At 46.6% G+C, this 7,498-nt stretch overlaps 1 protein-coding gene across 3 annotated transcripts in view; it reads right to left on the reverse strand.

Annotated features, from left to right (window-relative positions):
• TNRC6B (trinucleotide repeat containing adaptor 6B) overlaps positions 1 to 7,498 on the reverse strand; it is a 283,665-nt gene that overhangs the window by 233,933 nt on the left and 42,234 nt on the right. For all 3 annotated transcript variants that reach the window (XM_075068137.1, XM_075068133.1, XM_075068124.1), the window contains exon 2: positions 2,160 to 2,232. The gene's annotated coding sequence lies outside the window, so the exon portion shown is untranslated. The remainder of the gene's footprint in view (positions 1 to 2,159; positions 2,233 to 7,498) is intronic.

The following is a 7,498-nucleotide window of genomic DNA, read 5'->3' on the forward strand; positions in this document are numbered from 1 at the left end:
GAGAATTTACATAATCATTATATTCCCTCATTCATAAAAAGGGTGTGCTCAGTAAAGAATAATTACACAGATTGGAGGTCAACAAATCTCTTAATAGAAAATAATCTAAGTATAAACACTAAAAGCCAGCTTTACAAATACAGTATACAGTGATATTACCCTGGTTACTAGGCTAATCAAAAAACTGTCAGCTTGACAGTGGTCCTACCATACCTGCAAATTCTTACCTTAGGGCAGAGGTCCCCAAACTGTGGGGCATGCCCCCCTAAGGGGACATGGAGGACCATTCAGGTATGAGCATGGGGGGGGGGGGCACGCAGGCCAACCCCCAAGGGGGTGGGGGGGTAGCAAGGTAGTGCCACCTAGCTCTGCTTCCAGCCCCAACCCTGGGCCCTGCACCATGTTAAGGCAATAAAATGGTGAAGAACTAACTTGTTATGTTGTAACAGAGTGCTACAATTTCACTGTTCTGAAGGGCAGAGATTCAGAACATTCTTTTATGTATGAAAAAGATGACAATTATTTCCACATTTTAAAGATGGAGTTGATGGTTATTGAAAAAACTGTAAGAAGTGCCTGGAAACATAAAAATTACTCCTGGGGAAATTCTGCACCACTCTCACAGGCAGAATTCATGTCTCCCACAGATTTCTTTGCTTCCCCACAGAAACAATGACTTTCTGGCGGTGAAACAAAGGGAAGCCACAAGAATGGTGATGCGCCCCTACCCAGCAGCACAGGCACATCATTTCAGGTGCCTAGAGCAGGCAGCAGAGAGGTAAATTGCAGGGTGGAGGATAAGACTGGTCAGGGCTGGGGACACCGCAGCTGGTGGCTTCTACCCTGTGCCAGGCTCAGCTGCTAGTCCCAGCTAGGCTGGGTAGCACGGGACTTACTCTTCTTCTTCAAGCAGCAGCCGGGGCAGGGACCAGAAACCTTCCCAGCTACGGGAATTTCCCCCCCACACACACACACACTTCCTGCCCCTATTGCAGGGTGAGTGCTCACTGTACGTGAAGCTGTTCCCCAATCTGCCCAACCTCTGTGCATCTTGGACCCCTCTCCATACCCACACCCCCATCAAAACAAGCCCCCCACACCAAGTATCATACCCTGAATACAGAGCCCCCCTGCACTCAGTCCCTACCCACTTAGCCCCCACCACCACACCCAGACCCCCTCTTCACCCAGATCACCCACCTCTGCACCCAGATTTCTTCCCACTGTCCCCCATCCCACATTGACCCCCACTCCACCAAGCCCCAACCAGCTGCACCTGAACCCCGACCCCACTGCTCCAGCACCCAGACCCCCCCCCCCACTATGCCCTCCACACACACATACCGAGCCCCATCTTCCCACAGCCAGACCTCCCTGCTGAGCCCCAACCACCTTCACCTGGACCCCACCTGCGGAGTCCCATTGCTGCTGCACCCGGAACCCGCCACCCAACAAGACCCTGTGCATCCAGATCTCCCCTGCACCTAGACCCCCACTGAACTACCCATATCGCCCCACACAGAACCCTCTCATCTCACACCTGGATCCCTACACACTTCGAACCTGCTGGGCTGACCTTGCTTGCCCACATCTGGTGCACTTGATTTGAAGGGGCAGGGCCCCGAGGTGTTTCTGGATCAGACCTGGCCCTTGCGCTGTGTCAGGGTCAGGTGCAGCTTCACCTCTAAGTCCATGTTCTGGGGAGGGGGAGCGGGAAGGGGCGCTACAGAGTGACCTCCCACCTCCATGCACTCAGTGGCCCGTGCTTCCTACTGCTATTCTGGAGCTCCACTTTATTTATTGGCAAATAAAATTTGCAGAATTTTAAAATATTGTGCACAATTTTTTTTTGATGCAGAATTCTCTCAGGAGTAAAAAAAAAAAAAAAAAATGAAGTATACCTGAATTATCAGATGAAACTATGTTTTCACTGTTTCTAAAAGGTTGATACTCTTTTTGCAACTGAACTCTGCCAAAAACCACCACAGTATACATATCTTTATCCAACAAGAATTAAAATAATCAAGCATTTACCAAAATCTTACACAAATAAGAGAAAGGGAAGTTGCTATGCCAGTCAATTAAAGGTTAGCATAGGTTAATTCTGCTCTATATCCCCTTAAAATTCCAAGTATATGTTGGTGTTTGGATGATTTTACCTTTGACAGTGTCCTCGGGCTGCTAAAGCCCACAAGGGTCCGTCCTGGCTACATTCAGTGCAAAAACAAAACCCTGAAAAAAGAGAAAAGAAAAATTATATGTAATCAGCTGTGGTTAATCACTAGATCAAAATACATACAAGAGAATGATAAACTTCCTTCTGAAGATAAGCAACCCCTCACTTCCACAATGATTTTTAAGTTTATCTGCCTTATAAGTAGGGCCCTATACCAAATTCACAGCCATGAAAAACGCATCATGGACTGTGAAATCTGGTCCCTTCCCCACCGTGAAATCTGGTCTTTTGTGCGCTTTTACTCTATATTATACCAATTTCACAGGGAAGACCAGCTTTTCTCAAATTGGTGGTCCTGACCCAAGAGGGAGTTGCAAGAGGGTCACAAGGTTATTTTAGGGCGGGTGTTGCAGTATTACCACCCTTACTTCTGCACTGCCTACAGAGCTGAGCGGCCTAAGAGCGGGGCTGTTGGCTGAATGCCCAGCTCTGAAGGCAGCAACCCACCATCAGCAGTGCAGAAGTAAGGGTGACAATACCATACCATTCCATCTTTACTTCTGCGCTGCTACTGGCGGTGGCTCTGCCTTCAGAGCTGGGCTCCTGGACAGCAGCCGCCACTCTCCAGATGCCCAGCTCTGAAGGCAGAGTCACTGCCAGCAGCAGCACAGAAATAAGGGCAGCAGTACTTCAACACCTTTCTCCCCACCCCCGCCCTCCAATAACCTTGCAATAACCCCACAACTCCTTTTTGGGTCAAGGTCCTTACAACTACAACACCATGAAATTTCAGATTTAAATAGCTGAAAATCATGAAATTTGTTATTTTTAAAATCCTATCACCATGAAATTGACCAAAATGAACTGTGAATTTGGTAGGGCCCTACTTCTAAGGAAAAACACTTGCACAAGTAAAAACTCATGACTGTAAAGGAGGCTGTAAGAGCTACCCTTCAGCTTTATTCTCAATTTTATTTGCTTAATAATAGAATAAGCTTTTCTCATATCCCCTGTGCCCCCATGTCAACATGCTCCTCTGCCCCCAAGCAAGTTGCTCTTCTGAACTAATAACTGCATGCTACAAAAAAGTATGTGTCATAATGGCAGAGTACCATAATGGACTTTCACAGAATAGGAGTTGAAGTACAGAAGTATTAGTGGAGATGCAGATTACAAACAGACAGCCTTAAAAATATATTGATGCTATAATACTAGATTATTTATTCTTACACATATTTATAACATCCATCACCAGAGCATCTGGGTGCCCATTACATATTTTAGGTCAAGAGCCATCAATCATTTTCCAAAAACTAGAGAACTCATACTTTGTAAAACCTCTTCCCTTCTCCCACCACAGCATTTAATCTTTTCTTTCTCTCTGACTGGGAGAACCAGCCAGTAGACTCAATGTTAGGGATTTCACACCCTGACATTAATGGAAAACCTGAACAAAGATGTATCTTACACTGTTTTGCACAAGAGGGCAAGCTCAGATCCATTTCAAGCAACATATTCCAGCAGTGTGGATCTGTCACAGAAGTCAACCAGTTCCTGCAAACTCCACCCTTGGGAGAGATAACTAATTGTGTTCTGTGAAGAACTGATATCATAACAGGACGTAAGGAAGACATGATCTCTGAAATTACTGGGACTATTCAGGGCAGGCCTCACAAATTTGTACCTGTCCATTTGCACAGGGGCAGTGGTTCTCAAACTGTGTGTCAGGACCCCAAAGTCAGTCACAACCACATTTTAATGGGGTCACCAGGGCTGGGCTGGACTTGCCGGGGCTCGGGGCCCAAGCCAAAGCCCGAGGGATTGAGCCCTGGGCAGCGGGGCTCAGGTTACAGGCCTCCTGGCTGGGGCTGAAGCCACTGGGCTTCAGTTTTGACCCCTTCCCCACCCAAGGTGGTGGGGCTCAGGCTTTGGCTTTGCCCCCCACACCCAGGGCAGTGGGACTCAGGCGGACTCAGGCTTCAGTCCCCCCTCGTGGGGTCGTGTACTAATTTTTGTTGTCAGAAGGGGGTCACAGTGCAATGAAATTTGAGAACCCCTGGCCTAGGGTGAAATTTTTTTTTGACAGGTGAGTAAAATATCCTTTTTTCACTATTATCAATCACTGAGGCAAATGGAAAGTGCAAGTAGATTCTGTGCCTGTGAAACTACACTTTCATGATAGTTTTGCAAGACTGATAAAGTGTTGAATGGACAGCACCCCAGTTTTCACCCAGACGTGAACTAGCAGCCAGAGCAAATACCAAAGCATAAGTGTAACATGCTCACACCAGTCTTCCCTGCAGCTTCGGAGAAGTCTTCAGGGGTAAACCCACACAGAATACATTCCAGTTCTAAAACACTGAGATGACAAAGGAATCAATAACTAACACAGTCCATGCTGAGATATTATTATACTTTTGCTAGCCAAGTATAAAAGGAGTTTCAAACTACTGCTACTCTCTGGGAACCCAGGACCAGAGCAGAGTCTAGTATAACACTGTGAAACACTTCTGCAATAGATGAGTAAAGGCCTTCATCTGAGAAAGAGGTTACAGTATTTCCTATTTCTTAACAATGCTTCTCCTTGTCAATAAACATTACCATCATCGATCTGAACTAAATCTAAGCCAACTGACTTTCATCCAGTGTCTTGTTTCTACCAGACATTAAGATAACAGGGAAATGGTTCCATCTGGACATAAAATGAAAAAGATCCACAGAAATGAGAGAGTCATCCACAGTGTAGCCCATCGTGTCTCTCAGTCTACCCCAGGAACTTCATGTACGCTTTGAACAAGTGAGAACGGAATCTTCTGGAGTGACTGTACTGGAAGTGCTCAGAAAACAAAGCCATCACCCTGCACAACTCCCTAGTTTTCTCAGAAATAAACTTGTGGAGCCCCTTCAAAGCAACATCATCAAGACAGCAGCAAACAGCGATAAACATTAAAGGCTACTAATAAACCTAAAAGCATCAGTATTCATGTCTGACTGCCATTCACTGTCCAACGGTATTATCAACCTACCAGCAAGACTAATTTAATTTCAGGGTTAAAACGAGCTTTAAAAGCCTGATTGATCTGGATCCAAAGTTGGAGGATATCAGACGCTACTGCAATTGGCATAAGACTATCTTTTCAGTGGCTCTTCCTCAAAAGGTATTGGTTAGAGGCTGGATATTAAGGGCTTATCTAGAAGAACAATTAGTTTTTGGCAAGTTGGGACACAAGAGCTTGCTGCGAATTAACTATCCATGTGGACCCTGCAGTAGGATCCACATGGACAGTTAGTCCACAGCAGGCTAGTGCATGGCAGATTCACTCCCAGCTTGCCACAAACTAATTGTTCTTGTAGATAAGTCCTAAATTGCCATGTCATCAATGTCAAGTGATTGTGTTTTGAGGTACAGCATGCTTATAGACTCATAGACTCATAGGTCAGAAGGGACCAATATGATCATCTAGTCTGACCTCCTGCACAAGGCAGGCCACAAAACCCTACCCATACACATTTATAACAACCCCTAACCCATGACTGAGTTATTGAAATCCTCAAAATTCAGTTCTACATCACCTCCGGGCTTTTCCCTCCTCGCAGTCACTTCTTCCAGAATTCGTACTTTTGAGGCAACGCGTGATGGACTGATTCCTACATGTACACTTCATCTGTGGTTTCCACTCCTCTCTCAATCATGGTTAAGCCATTCCGTGCGTGGAGAATTCTATTCTATCTCCACACACCTCTTCTCTCCCTCTAGCCCCAGTAGCCCGCTTTCTGCGAGAGCCACTCCTACTGCAATATCTCAGAGCGTGATGAAGTCTGCTGTGAGTATTCATAAAGATTCTCCATTAATGAAGCGTCTGTAAGGTGCAGGCGAAGACGCGACCATTCATGTCCATCCTGCTCCATCTGACCCTCTAGTCCTGCACAATTGACCAGAGGAACCGACAGAATCTGCACTTCATATCTATACCACTTGATCTTTCCAACTCCTCGTCACTACATACACTCCTATAACCTATGATCATGAAGTCTCTCATTAGAAGTCCTCAAGATGCTGTAACAAGAGACTGTCTGTCTTACGCGTGAGAACACACGCTGTACCTCCTACATCCACGGCAGTGACATCCGTGATATCACGCCCACTCGCTTATGCAGAAAGACAAACTGCTGAAAAAGCCTCCTGTTCAAAGTGGCCGTCATAATCTGTCCGTTAAGTCTCCTGCCTGGAGAGGAAATCATTGTTTCCCGTCTCCCCCCGCAACCTTTCTTCAAATATGTGCGATACAGAAAGGAAAACCTCAAACCCTGACCGGCTCAAAGTGCCGCACTGAACGAATACTGACACGAGCTCATCGATTTCCTTGACGTCTATGTCGCAGCACAGTCCTGCATAGTCTCCCTAGATACAGTACACCAGCGAGTAGTAACTTCAAAACGTGTACCGTTATCACTCGTTCACTCCCACCACCAAGTAGCCAATCAACGTCTCAATTCACTCCGACCATCTATCGCACCGACGCATCAGGGAGCATCATATTTATTCTTCAAGCCTCAGGTCTGAGCTAATCATACTCCAACAGATACACACTTATACCTCCTGCCATAGAAACTTAGGACAGAAAACATGCCACTTTCGATATCCTATCCGATCCAATCTCATATATCTAGTTACAGGCCTCTCTATTGCTTCTCAGTAAAAGAAGTCCTCCAATCACGTGACCTTGGCCTTTTCCTGGCGACATGTGGATTTCTCGCGGTCTTCCCGCGCACCAGCTGCCGCACCGTCCTGTCTTCGATTTATTCGCCCCCCTTGCAATCCTCCTAGGGATCATACTTGGGTTGTCGCCTCCATTGACCCTCCCCTCCTTCTGCAGATATAGCCGCTCGGCCCTTTTTCCTTCCCTCTCTCCTTCAGCGAGACCTGCTGTTGCTCCATCTTCAATTTCCAAACCCATCAACCTGTTCCTGAGTCTATTTCTCCGTCGCGCCCGTCTTTTTCTCTGCCTGGCTTCTCCTAGTCACATGCTTCCACCGTCCACCTTTCCTCACCCAGCAGCTCCTCAAATTCTTTGGTCTGCTTCCCATCTGCCTCGTCTGAGCTTATCACTGTGCTCATCATGATTCTGTGTTCCATCAAAACTGCTCAAACTCCCTTCTAAATCAGCCAATTTCCACCCTGCATCTCCAGTCCTCTATCTTTCTTCCAGCAGCTCTATCAGCGGCACTTCAGCAGACAAAACTCCTTTCAGGTGCCCCCCTCCAGGACCATGTACATGCCACAGCTACCGCATCCGGTCATCCTCAAGTGCGTCTCTCAAA

Source organism: Chelonoidis abingdonii, chromosome 1 (assembly GCF_003597395.2).
Source record: "Chelonoidis abingdonii isolate Lonesome George chromosome 1, CheloAbing_2.0, whole genome shotgun sequence".
Lineage (NCBI taxonomy): Eukaryota > Metazoa > Chordata > Testudines > Testudinidae > Chelonoidis > Chelonoidis abingdonii.